Raw genomic sequence first — 12,586 nt, forward strand, 5'->3', positions numbered from 1 at the left:
GAAGGTGAGGTTGTCAGCACCGGTAAGCGCCTTCTCTGCAAGCGTCCTGCTCAGGGTCACACGCTCCAGGTGGGACCTGAAGCCGCCTCGGGAGCTGCTGAAGCTCCACGCCAGGCCCCACAGCCACCTCACCGGTGGCCCGATGGCTTCTGGGCCCGTCGAGACCACCTGAATCCCCCTGGCGGTGTTGTCCGAGGGCCTAGCGATGAAGGGGTTGTAGCCACAGACAGCTGACGCTCGGTGCTCTGACACACAGCTGATGTTCGTGTTGCCAGCGGCCCGTGCGGTAGAAGTGCCCCTCTTCTCCCCGAGGACAAGGTGTGCGGGCTGCTGAGCACCGTTGCATTTGGTGAGCACTCATTCTTCAGCATCTGCTGAAGGGACTGTCGCCTTCAGGAAAGATGCTTCTGGATTCCTGCACTCTGGCCCGGGGCCTCGTGCTACAGCAGCCCCTCCAAGCCCTGCCTTCCCATCAGTGAAAGTTCTTCCATAAATCCCTCTAGCTCAGTGGGTTTGAGTCTATTTATCCTAAGAGAGACAGAGAGAGAGAATCACATTGTCAGCACAGAGCCTGATGCGGGGCTTGAACTCAGGAACTGTGAGATCATGACCTGAGCCGAGATCAAGAGTCTGACGCCCAAATGACTGAGCCACCCAGGTGCCCCCAGCTCAGTGGTCTCTAGCTGGGGGCACTTTTGTCCCCCGAGGGGGTGTTTGGCAATGTCTGGACAGTTTTGGTTGTTTTACTGGCCTCTGGTCAGTAGAAGCCAAAGATGAGACGGGTGTCCTGCAACACACAGAAGCCCCGGATGAGGGGTATCTGCCCCAGACGGGGGGTATCTGCCCCAGATGGGGGGTATCTGCCCCGAGATGATGGTTATCTGCCCCAGATGAGGGGTATCTGCCCCAGATGAGGGGTATCTGCCCCAGATGACAGTTATCTGCCCCAGACGAGGGGTAACGGCCCCCAGACGAGCGGTATCTGCCCCCGATGAGGGGTATCTGCCCTAGACGAGGGGTATCTGCCCTGAGATGACGGTTATCTGCCCCCAGACGAGGGGTATCTGCCCCAGATGAGGGGTATCTGCCCCCAGACGAGGGGTATCTGCCCTAGACGATGGTTATCTGCCCCAGATGACGGGTATCTGCCCCAGACGAGGGGTATCTGCCCCAGACGAGGGGTATCTGCCCCCAGATGACGGTTATCTGACCCAGATGATGGTTATCTGCCCCAGACAAGGGTTATCTGCCCCCAGATGAGGGCTTTTTGCCCCCAGATGAGGGGTATCTGTCCCCAGACGAGGGATATCTGCTCCAGACGAGGGGTATCTGCCCCAGACGAGAGGTATCTGCCCCCAGATGACGGTTATCTGCCCCAGACGATGGGTATCTGCCCCAGACGAGGGGTATCTGCCCCAGACGAGGGGTATCTGCCCCAGACGAGGGATATCTGCCCCAGACGAGGGGTATCTGCCCCAGACGAGAGGTATCTGCCCCCAGATGACGGTTATCTGCCCCAGACGATGGGTATCTGCCCCAGACGAGGGATATCTGCCCCAGACGAGGGGTATCTGCCCCAGACGAGAGGTATCTGCCCCCAGATGACGGTTATCTGCCCCAGACGATGGGTATCTGCCCCAGACGAGGGATATCTGCCCCAGACGAGGGGTATCTGCCCCCAGACGAGGGGTATCTGCCCCAGACGAGGGGTATCTGCCCCAGACGATGGGTATCTGCCCCAGACGAGGGATATCTGCCCCAGACGAGGGGTATCTGCCCCCAGACGAGGGGTATCTGCCCCAGACGAGGGGTATCTGCCCCAGACGAGGGGTATCTGCCCCCAGACGAGGGTATCTGCCCCAGACGAGGGGTATCTGCCCCAGACGATGGTTATCTGCCCCAGATGACGGTTATCTGCCCCCAGACGAGGGTTATCTGCCCCAGACGACGGTTATCTGCCCCAGATGACGATTATCTGCCCCAGACAAGGGGTATCTGCCCCCAGACGAGGGGTAGCTGCCCCAGACGAGGGGTAGCTGCCCCAGACGAGGGGTATCTGCCCCAGATGAGGGGTATCTGCCCCAGACGATGGTTATCTGCCCCCCGGACGATGGTTATCTGCCCCAGACGATGGTTATCTGCTCCAGACGAGGGGTATCTGCCCCAGACGAGGGGTATCTGCCCCAAGATGACGGTTATCTGCCCCAAGATGACGGTTATCTGACCCAGATGACGGTTATCTGACCCAGACGAGGGATATCTGCCCCCAGACGAGGGATATCTGCCCCCAGACGAGGGGTATCTGCCCCCAGATGAGGGCTTTCTGCCCCCAGACGAGGGATATCTGCCCCAGATGAGGGGTATCTGCCCCCAGACGAGGGTTATCTGCCCCAGACGAGGGGTATCTGCCCCAGACGAGGGGTATCGGCCCCCAGACGAGGGGTATCTGCCCCAGATGAGGGGTATCACCCCCGGGACAAGGGGTATCTGCCCCCAGGCCAAGGTATCTGGACCCAGACAAGGATTCGAGAATACTCTACTGAGCTTTGCTAATCAATGATTCTTGCCATTCACAGATCAGTCAGGTGAGTCTGGGGTCACTCGAATGCATGGTTTCTGTTCGTGTGGTGTGCACGGGGACTGTGCCATTAGACGTCCCTGACTTGGCTGCAGGGACCCGACGAGAGTGGGTCACCCACAGCAGCCGCGTCCCGGGAGGGAGCACAGATTCTCCCTCATGTCTTTCCCTTGTCGGGACTTCCAGAATTAAAGCAGGAATGGGAGGAACGTGAGGACGGCACACTTATCTCCGTCAGCGGGTGGCAGACTTTTGTCCCTAAGACTTGGCGGAGGGGATGGTTTGCTGGGAGCCACCCATTCTCTCCCCGTGTCCTCTGTGTCTGAGGACGGGCAGCTGCGACGTGGCCCCCTCCCTCCCTCGCTCCCTCCACCTTCGCCGAGCACCTGCTCCGGGCCACCAGCTCTGTCCCACACGCCGGCGGGGGAACTGGCGCCCTCGGAAACCGCGTGCCCGCCAGGAGCCGGGTCACAGAGCGTCACGGGCAGTTTACCTTTACAGTCAGACACTTTATTTTGCCCTAACATCAGCTAAGGGATCCTGCGGTTGAGGGACCGCGGCTTAGCTCCCTGCACGGGGCCTCTGCGGCTCCCCGCGCTGCCCTGCGGCCAGCCTGGGAAAGCCAGCCTCGCGGAGTCTGGGGACGCAGGGGACGGGGACTTGTGGGGGGCAGAGGAAAGTGCCAAGGCCCGGCCAGTTACTCCCAGGCTTGCAAAATTCCAGGGCCGAGTCCAAGCTCCCGAAATAGAAGCGGACAGAGAGCAAACTTCCTGGCTTCGGAAGGGCCGCTGGTGTGTTGAATGAGGTCGTTGGGTCTGGGAGGTTGGTGTGCGTGGGCGGATGGGGGGAGGGCCGGGCGGCCACGACCGGGGTGGGGAAGGACACCACATAGCCCCAGGAGTGGGTAGGGCCCCACACCCTCTGGGTGGTCACTTCTTTCTTTAGAAAGAGGCAGTTTGTTTTCCGCAGTCCCAGGAAGGAGCAAATGACAACGTGGCCGTGGGACAACGTGGCTGTGGGCCGTGCAGGGCCCGCCGACACGTCTGTACCGCGGGGCGGGGTGTGGGTGCTGCGCGTCTGCGGGCAGCTGGCAGCGGGAGGCGCGTGCCCGCTTCGTGCCTCTGCCGTGAGCACAGCACATCCTCGTTAAGAGGCAGCAGCAGCCTCTTAAGATTTAGGGCTCAACAATTCGCCTTCACACGCGTGTATTTTTTGCTCACGATCTGTTGGGTTGAGTGAACGCTGTTTTTGATGTCTTAGTGGCCTTTCGTGAAGGCATCGGGCACCGTTAGATAAAAACAAGCGTCAGATTAAAAAACAAGACAGCCCTGCAGAACCAACGTACTCGCCGTGGGCAGGCAGGAGACACGGCCCAGACCCACTGGGCACCGGCCAGATTTGAAAATCCCGGTGTGAGCTTGGGACACACGCTTCCTGCCACTGTGCCTCAGTCTCCCTCTTTGTTAGCCCTTCCCATAGACGCGGTTGGAGCTGTAACACCGGAGAGAATTTCGACACAGCAGTCACACCCACAAAACCTCCGTGCGTGACCCTGACGCCCAGGAAGCGGCCCCTGGTGTGCAGCAAGAATCCCCTCCGGCCCACAACCTCACCTCCGTTGACGGGTCCCTCTGTCCCGAGGGGCTGGGCGGGGCCCGGGCGTGCCGGATCCCGGAACCACGCATATTCTCCCCGGGTTCCTGTGGCAGGTGCTGACCCGTCCGGCTGTGCCTGCCGCGGGGCTGCCTGAGGACGGGCACCGTGCCAGGCAGACCTGAGGCGGGGGTTTCGCCGGGGGGGGGGGGGCGTCAGCTCACGAGGAGATCGAGCCAGGCCACGTGCACATCGCCCTGTGAAATCCCCTCTCCTGTCCCTCGTCCCTTGGTGATGCAACCACTGTCTTCTCAGGATTAAGTGACGCTGGCACCTTCAGCCTCTGTCTCTTCAAAGTGACTCAAGTGTTCCGGGCTGGGGCCTGATGGGCCACGTGCACCTGCGAGCTGGGTGCTCTCTCCCTCTTAGCGTCAAGGACGCTGAGCCCAAGGCCCGCCAGCTGGCAGGGGCTGGGAGCACCCCCCCCCCCCAGCCCTGCAGGTCCCCTCGGCCCACCGGCGTCCCCGAGGGATCCCCTCCCTGGCCAAGTCTTCCCGGAGCCCCAGCCGCCCACAGCCGGGCGCGCGCGACTATTATCGTTCCTTGAGTCTCGACTTCCTCTTACCTGATGTGATGTCCCAACGGGAAAGTCAGCCTCCCTACGTGGAGACGGGCGGCTGTCAGAAGCGGTTGGCTGGCGGGGCTCCCCTCATCCCTCCCCCTCCTCCTGACTCCCGGCTGCTTTGCCCTCTTGAAGACGAGAGGGAAAGCCCCATAAAAGCCCCCGAGAAAGGGAGCATGTCCCCCTGCGGGCGGGAAGTGGACACCGCTGCAGCCCGACGGGCCCCCTCCCAGGAGCCCCCCCCCTTCCATCTCGCGGCACGGGCCCTTCGCACCGACGCATGGACCCCGAGCGCCCAGCGCGGCCAGCGGGGGGCAGGGGGTGGGGGGCGGTCACAGTCCTGGCACCTCACGGCCTCTGTCCCACTCGGGCCTCACGCGGTGTCTGCCCGCCACGGTCACGGGCGAGGGGCTGGCAGGAACAAGGCCTCCAGCCCGGCACCCACCTTCTGGCTTCCTGGGAGGTCAAGACCCTGCCCCACATCTGCACGTCACGAAAGCAACTTGTATTTCATTTAACTTCTCACTTGCGGAGTGACTATTGTGCAAAACCTTCCCCCACGGGAGGGGCCCTGAGTCTGTGTCCTGAGGAGGACCACGTGCATAGGGTGGGAAAGACCAGGGACACAGGGTGGGGAGGACGAGGTACATAGGGTGGGAGGACTAGGGTGGGGAGGATCAAGGACACAGGGTAGGGAGGAGGAGGGACACAGGGCAGGAAGGACTAGGGTGGGGAGGACCAGAGACACAGGGCGGGGAGGACGAGGGACACACGGTGAGGAGGACCAGGGACACAGGGCAGGGAGGACTAGGGTGGGGAGGACCAGGGACACAGGGTGGGAAGGACCAGGGACACAGGGTGGGAAGGACCAGGGACACAGGGCGGGGAGGACGAGGGACACAGGGCGGGAAGGACCAGGGACACAGGGTGGGAGGACTAGGGTGGGGAGGATCAAGGACACAGGGCAGGGAGGAGGAGGGACACAGGACAGGGAGGACTAGGGTGGGGAGGACCAGAGACACAGGGCGGGGAGGACGAGGGACACAGGGTGAGGAGGACGAGAGACATGGGCAGGAAGGACTAGGGTGGGGAGGACCAGGGACACAGGTCAGGGAAGATGAGGGACACAGGGTGAGGAGGACCAGGGACACAGGGCAGGGAGGACTAGGGTGGGGAGGACCAGGGACACAGGGTGGGAAGGACCAGGGACACAGGGCGGGGAGGATGAGGGACACAGAGCGGGGAGGACGAGGGACACAGGGAGGGGAGGACGAGGGACACAGAGCAGGAAGGACCAGGGACACAGGGTGGGAGGACTAGGGTGGGGAGGATCAAGGACACAGGGCAGGGAGGAGGAGGGACACAGGGCAGGGAGGACTAGGGTGGGGAGGACCAGAGACACAGGGCGGGGAGGACGAGGGACACACGGTGAGGAGGACGAGAGACACAGGGCAGGAAGGACTAGGGTGGGGAGGACCAGGGACACAGGTCAGGGAAGATGAGGGACACAGGATGAGGAGGACCAGGGACACAGGGCAGGGAGGACTAGGGTGGGGAGGACCAGGGACACAGGGTGGGGAGGACCATGTGGATACAGAGCTAAGCAGAACACAAAGGCCAGGGTGCAGAGAGAAGTGGGTCCCAGAATCTCTCAGCCCTGAGGGCCACCTCCCCTCCCCAGCAGCAGGATCTGGCTCCAGGGGGCAGGGTCCAGGGAGCCTCACTTTCCCTCATCAGCACACGGGCGCCCATCTGCCCTCCCGGGTCCTCACAGGCAGCGGCGGGGGGAGGGGGGCAGGGGGGACAGGGAGGGTAGGAGTCACTTTCCCCGGAACTGGAGACCTGAGACCCGTGTGGGGAAATGAGGTAATGTCTGCAGCTGTCTCACTGTGCAGACGGGACCCACACAGTCGTGTCCGCATCAGGCTGTCCCGGCTGCTGCCAGATGCCCGTTTCTCCCTCCGGGAGACCCCCAAAATGCCAGCCCCACAGCAAAGCTGTGCCGGCAAAGGGGCCGAGGGGAGCAGGCAGGGTATTTATGAGATCAGCAGGAAGCCTGGACTCCATCCATCAAGGCCGGTCTGTGAGCTCACTCGGATGCCCCCCTGCTCCTGATTCTCCATCAGGGCTGGGCGGCTGTGGTGGGGTGGGACGGGGACCGGGCTGGGAGACGGGGGGACAGCAGGACAAGGACGGGGACCGGGTTGTGGTGGCCAGCAAGGGTGGAGTGGAGGCCTCTGTCTGGGCTCTCACCACTTGGGGCAGAGGGGGGCCGGTGTCCCCAGATGCTGCTGAGCAGAGGGGCCAGTGTCCCCAGATGCTGCTGAGCGGGGGGGGGCCAGCATCCCCAGATGCTGCAGAGTCGGGGGGGGGCATCCCCACAGGCAGAGTGGAAACCTCTTTCAAGGTCTGGTACCAGCACAGTCGCTTTGGCTCCAAGTTGGCCCAAGCGAGCCCCGAGCTGGGAGAAGGAGCGGGCAGGGGGCAGGTGTGGGTGTTTGGGGGACCGGGTACAACCCATCAAGGGCCACCAGGCCCTGCCCCGGGAGGGGGGACACGTCTGCTCCTCCACGTGACGGTGCAGCCCACGGAGCCCAGCCCTCCGCCCTCCGGCGACTTGGAGGCACGACGGTGGCGGGCGCTGTGCCGCAGAAGCTGCCGGGCCACCCTGCCCCTCACGTCCGGGTCACCCCGCCCACGGGGGGGAGCATTAGGAGCCTCACGGGGGTGCACTCCAGGAGGTCGCAGAGGCGGCTCTCACATGGATGTGAGGACACGGAATGCGCTTCTCAGACACGCCGCAGCCGACTTCTAAGGGCTCCTGTCCCCACCTGCGTCAGGCAGCAGCTAGATTGTCCCTGCCGGGGGTGCAGTGGGGGGGCGTGCAGGACGAGTCCCCGCGGCCAAGGGATGGACACCTTGACTCTCCATCCGCGGCAGAGCCCCAGTCGCTGACACTTATTGCTGTGCGAGTCCCAGCAGTCCTCATTTGGGGGGACAATCGCTGGTCACCACTGAGGACCGGGGGCTGGCAGGCGGAACCCGACCTCGGGCACCGGGTTAACAGTGGATGTGTGTGTGCACACGGAGTGAGTGTGGCATGTCTTGCGTGTGCATTATTTGGCTCCTGGAGGAGGCGCCCGTGCGGACAAGACCTGATGGCACTCTGTGTCCTCCAGGCGGGACCTGAGATGCCCTGGGGGCACAGGAGGGGAGCTGTGGAACCTGGTTTCCCCGGGCGGAGGTCCTGCAGCGCCACCTGGGGGCGGTGAGGGGGGCAGCCGCGGCTCCTGCGGGGTCAGCCCTGTGGCTTCAGTCACCATGGGACAGGGCGGACACGGCTCCTGGGAGGCGGGGGTCTGTGCGGCAGGTGAGGAGCCAGCCGTGCAGATGGGCTCTATCCTGGCCACCGCCCTCCAGTGCGTTGCGTCCCCTCTGCAGCACCCAGAGGATGAGGCCGGGCAGGGGCTCCAGCGGGAGGGGGCCCCGGGGGAGCGACACGGGGGCCCCTGGTCCAGGAGAGGGTGGGACACAGGGGCAGCGAGCTCCGTAGCGGGATTCACCCCTAGATTCCAGGCCCAGCCTCCCCCACGATATCTGTCTCGGGGCCCTCATTTGGGGGGTCCCCTCTGCGCGGTGGCGGCCAGGGCTCTGGAGCAGCCGCCAGCACGGCAGAGGTTCGAGTCCCGCAGAGCGGAGGCGGGAGGTGTGGGATCCGGGGGGGGTTGGGGTGGGGGGCGTCCTCCAGAGGCTGCGGCCGATGGTGTTCCAGGCCTGTCTCGGGGCCGCCGTGTGGCCGCCCACTCGCGGTGTCCCCTCCCACGACACCCCCCGCACGCGTGTGTGTCTGCACACAGCCCCTCACAGGGACACCAGCCAAGGTCACGCGAGGAGCAGGGACATGGAGATTTTGCTGGGGACACAGGTGAGCCCCCAACAAGATGCAGCTGCTGGGCTTTTCCCTGTTGGGTCTGGAATCCCAGAGCCGGAGGGAGCGGGCGTTCTTGGCGGAAGATGCTGGAAGCTTGAGGAGCAATGTGCAGATGGGGGGGGTGGGGGACGGGGCAGGACGAAGCGCCGTTCGGGGTACGGAGACCCTGACCCACGAGCTGGGGGCCACATGGGGCTGGGGGCGGATTCCGCTGTGCCTCTCCGTCTCCCGGGGAACCTGGGAGGATTCCCTGGCTCGCCTGGAGGCTGGGGTTAGATCGGTGTCACGGGGTCACCCACTTCCCTCGAGGGCACGCACCTGCACGGACGGCCTTGCGAGGACCCGGCGGCCGGTGAGCAGCTGGCAGGCGGCCTCCCCTAGCGCCCGGCAGCCCGGCTCCCGGCTCCTCCGCCCCATTCCTTGGCACTTAATTCCTGTACCTCACACAGCAGGCGCTCGAAGCCGCTTCCGGAGGCCCGGCCCCTTGCGGCCCCTTGCGTCGGCCCCGCCCGGTGGCATCCACACACCGCGCGCCCAGGGCGCGCAGGCGGGGACTGTGACCACACCCGGCCCTTCCTCAGTTTCGCGGGGACACCCAGGGTCCTCGGAAGACGCCCCCTCTCAAGATCCCACGTGCCCGGCCTTGCTGGTCCTTCCCGGCCCAGGGGTGGCTGAGGCCGGACCCCAGGCACCAGGGGAGGGCTCCGCAACCCCTCACCCCAAGTTGCTGTCGTCACACTGTGCCCTGGGACAGAGCGGAGCCGTTCTTCGATGGGGGATGAGCTGTTTGAACTTTCAGGTGAGTTTCCGGGGCCCACATCCGCGGGCGCCCTCACTCCGTCCGTGGGCTTGACACCCAGGCCCCCCGGCCCGGGATGTCCCTGTTCGCGCCTTCAGACGCAGGCTTAAAACACCCGCCTCCGTCCAGAAACACCCTTGCCCTGGTCTCCAGAGCCGGCTAAGGTGTCCGCGGGGGCTCGCGTCACCGAGGGCAGCTCAGCAGTGTCTCGCTTTGCCATCGCGCTGCGGGGCCATAAATGCTGCTTTCTTTCCGCGTTTCCTGCCTCTTTTCAGGCTTGTTTTCCATGAAGAGAGATGGCAGTTGGCAACGTCCCTGAGGCTTTTTAGTGGGGATCCCACAGTGGGGTCTGCGTGAATTCTGGGGAGGAGACGTTTCCTGTGGGATCCCACAGTGAGGTTTGCTTAAATTCTGGGGAGGAAATGTTGCCTCTGCAGGCTCCGAGGCAGGGTTTTAAACTCTTGCGACGTCTGTCGCCGGTCCCCTTTGAGCCAGCGGGGTTCGCCTCTTCGAAGACGTCAGCCCCGGCCTCGCCAAGCTCGGGGTTTACGGCTCCGTTGATGGCGAGCCGTGAGAGTGTGAGACTAGGTCAGCGTCCAGTGGCCTCGGGACAGCTAGGGGCGTCCTGCCCCCCTCCCCGCACCGTGCATTTGCCCCCAGGTCAGTCTGCGCCTGCTTTCTTACCCACCCCACCAGGCAGCCCCCCTTTCTCCCTGGGCCTCTGCTCTCCCCTCCCTACTAGGTGCCCCACGGGCACATCAACACCCTCAAGGCTCCTCCATGTTTCAGCAGAACCAAAACCTGCACCACACGCCCCCCCCCCCAAACACCTGTCTTTTCTGCCCTCCATAGCCAAGCAGTCTCCACTTGCTGTCTCCACTCTCTGGCACTAGTCATTTCCCAACAAAACCGCCATCTGGGTCCCGACACCGCTCTGAGGGCATCAGTGACCTCCACGTAGCCAACGCTAGCCCCCTTTTCATGGGATTGCCACATGGTTTTTGACAATGACCATCTCGGTGTCCTTCCACCCACCCTTCCTTCCTTCCTTCCTTCCTTCCTTCCTTCCTTCCTTCCTTCCTTCCACCACCTACCCAACCATCTACCCATTCGTCCTTCCTTCCTTCCTTCCTTCCTTCCTTCCTTCCTTCCTTCCTTTCCTTCCACCACCTACCCAACCATCTACCCATTCGTCTTTCCACCCTTCCTTCCTTCCTTCCTTCCACCCCCTACCCAACCATCTACCCATTCGTCCTTCCTTCCTTCCTTCCTTCCTTCCACCCCCTACCCAACCATCTACCCATTCGTCCTTCCACCCACCCTTCCTTCCTTCCTTCCTTCCTTCCTTCCTTCCTTCCTTCCTTTCCTTCCACCACCTACCCAACCATCTACCCATTCATCCTTCCACCCACCCTTCCTTCCTTCCTTCCTTCCTTCCTTCCTTCCTTCCTTCCTTTCCTTCCACCCCCTACCCAACCATCTACCCATTCGTCCTTCCACCCACCCTTCCTTCCTTCCTTCCTTCCTTCCTTCCTTCCTTCCTTTCCTTCCACCACCTACCCAACCATCTACCCATTCATCCTTCCACCCATCCTTCCTTCCTTCCTTCCTTCCTTCCTTCCTTCCTTTCCTTCCACCCCCTACCCAACCATCTACCCATTCGTCCTTCCACCCACCCTTCCTTCCTTCCTTCCTTCCTTCCTTCCTTCCTTCCTTCCACCACCTACCCAACCATCTACCCATTCGTCCTTCCTTCCTTCCTTCCTTCCTTCCTTTCCTTCCACCCCCTACCCAACCATCTACCCATTCGTCCTTCCACCCTTCCTTCCTTCCTTCCACCCCCTACCCAACCATCTACCCATTCGTCCTTCCACCCACCCTTCCTTCCTTCCTTCCTTCCACCCCCTACCCAACCATCTACCCATTCGTCCTTCCACCCACCCTTCCTTCCTTCCTTCCTTCCACCCCCTACCCAACCATCTACCCATTCGTCCTTCCACCCATCCTTCCTTCCTTCCTTCCTTCCTTCCTTCCTTCCTTCCACCCCCTACCCAACCATCTACCCATTCGTCCTTCCTTCCTTCCTTCCTTCCTTCCTTCCTTCCTTCCTTTCCTTCCACCACCTACCCAACCATCTACCCATTCGTCCTTCCACCCTTCCTTCCTTCCTTCCTTCCTTCCTTCCTTCCACCCCCTACCCAACCATCTACCCATTCGTCCTTCCTTCCTTCCTTCCTTCCTTCCTTCCTTCCTTCCACCCCCTACCCAACCATCTACCCATTCGTCCTTCCACCCACCCTTCCTTCCTTCCTTCCTTCCTTCCTTCCTTCCTTCCTTCCTTTCCTTCCACCACCTACCCAACCATCTACCCATTCATCCTTCCACCCACCCTTCCTTCCTTCCTTCCTTCCTTCCTTCCTTCCTTCCTTTCCTTCCACCCCCTACCCAACCATCTACCCATTCGTCCTTCCACCCACCCTTCCTTCCTTCCTTCCTTCCTTCCTTCCCTCCTTCCTTCCTTCCTTTCCTTCCACCACCTACCCAACCATCTACCCATTCATCCTTCCACCCATCCTTCCTTCCTTCCTTCCTTCCTTCCTTCCTTCCTTCCTTCCTTTCCTTCCACCCCCTACCCAACCATCTACCCATTCGTCCTTCCACCCACCCTTCCTTCCTTCCTTCCTTCCTTCCTTCCTTCCACCACCTACCCAACCATCTACCCATTCGTCCTTCCTTCCTTCCTTCCTTCCTTCCTTCCTTCCTTCCTTTCCTTCCACCACCTACCCAACCATCTACCCATTCGTCCTTCCACCCTTCCTTCCTTCCTTCCACCCCCTACCCAACCATCTACCCATTCGTCCTTCCACCCACCCTTCCTTCCTTCCTTCCTTCCACCCCCTACCCAACCATCTACCCATTCGTCCTTCCACCCACCCTTCCTTCCTTCCTTCCTTCCTTCCTTCCTTCCTTCCTTTCCTTCCACCACCTACCCAACCATCTACCCATTCGTCCTTCCACCCATCCTTCCTTCCTTCCTTCCTTCCTTCCTTCCTTCCTTCCTTC

This window comes from Felis catus, chromosome F1, assembly GCF_018350175.1.
Source record: "Felis catus isolate Fca126 chromosome F1, F.catus_Fca126_mat1.0, whole genome shotgun sequence".
NCBI lineage: Eukaryota > Metazoa > Chordata > Mammalia > Carnivora > Felidae > Felis > Felis catus.